We start from the raw sequence: 1,566 nt of genomic DNA, 5'->3' as shown, positions 1-1,566 counted from the left end.
TCCTCACATACGCACACACACGTTCCCACATTGTTCTCCAAAGAATTTTTTTAAGGCAAAAAGAAAAAAGCTGTGAAAAAACACAATACCAGAATACAGCAAAAATAATGCTACGACCACCAGCAACAAACAACAACAACAATAACAACAGCAACAATAGCAACAGCAGCAACAACAACAATAATAATAATAACAACCACAACAATAACAACGACAACACCAATAACAACAACAAAAAGAACAACAAAAACAAAACAAATCAAACAATAAACATAACACTCATGTCTTCCACGCAAACAGCATTGGCCCTCATCCTAATCCCCTAATCCACAGCATCCCAAATTTGTGAGCGGTTCTGAGACACCCATGTGGAAGCTGTAGAAGACTATTTTGAGATACCCTTAAAAATAGACTTAGAATAATTTTCTATCAAAAGTACAGTTTCATGACAAAAAACCTTAATCTTTATCATAAAAGGTTTTTGGGAACACATTTTCACAGACATTCTTTCTGGTAGATTTAGTGGTTTTCGTGACATACAGAGTAAACTATTAACATTTTGTGAGCATTTGAAACTGTTTACTGCTGCAGATGGACTCAAAATTTCCAGGCTTATTGTGACGTATCAAACGAAAGAGAATTAACACGTTTCACTATTTATGCCAAGTTGTGATGAAAAAAAAAATCGAAGCCGTATTATTATTCTAAACGTATCCTCCGAATTCTTGTGCCTTTTAAAGTGCTATAGGCTAACCTGGTTAAGAAAGACCCAATTACACCAAGCTAAAGTGCAAAATGCTCAAGGCAGACGAAGCTTTTAGAGATATGCAAAATGTCTGTTTCGAAATTAACGTTCAACCCCCTATGGTTTTCTCTAGAGTAGCTCAAATTTTCTGTAACGCACACATGTATCCGAACACACACCTGTGTAGACACAAAACATTCTACACTTTTTGAGAAGTCTATTGGACAAAATAAAAGATTTTTAAAGTGAGTTTTTTAAGAATTTAAAACACGCATCGGTTGCATTCAAATGTACTTGTTAAAGCAAAGAAATGCAGCGGAGGATGCAAAAGAACTTTATTCCGGGTTTTAAAATGTACATCAATCAAGCCAAGCTAATAATGCAGAGGAAGATTTCTCAACTTTGCTTGCATGCGGAACAAACATGCCATTAGCATATTTTTAACGAATATTTGAACAGCCCATGTTCCCTTAATGTTTCCGCAGTTTAAATCAAGAAGGAGAACGTTAGCAGGAATGTGATTTTAACAGCGTCTTTTAGCACCAAATATGTAATGTATATTTAAAAGTTCCAGTTAGAACAACTAAAAGTTGGGGAAAAAATACAGATGTTCTGGAGGATTCAAAACATTTCCTTCCAACCGGCAGATTTCCTATGAATTGTGTTTTTCCAATATTGCACTCGGCTTTTCCTATGTTCATAAAGTCAGCACCTGCGACATTACAGCCAAAAAGTATCACATTAATACACAACAATATCATCATCATCATCATCATCATCATCATCATCATCATCATCATCATCATCATCATCATCATCAT

This window comes from Aplysia californica, unplaced genomic scaffold, assembly GCF_000002075.1.
Source record: "Aplysia californica isolate F4 #8 unplaced genomic scaffold, AplCal3.0 scaffold00265, whole genome shotgun sequence".
Taxonomy (NCBI): Eukaryota; Metazoa; Mollusca; class Gastropoda; order Aplysiida; family Aplysiidae; genus Aplysia; species Aplysia californica.
The sequence above is the reverse complement of the archived record's forward strand: the minus strand, read 5'-3'. Positions refer to the sequence as shown.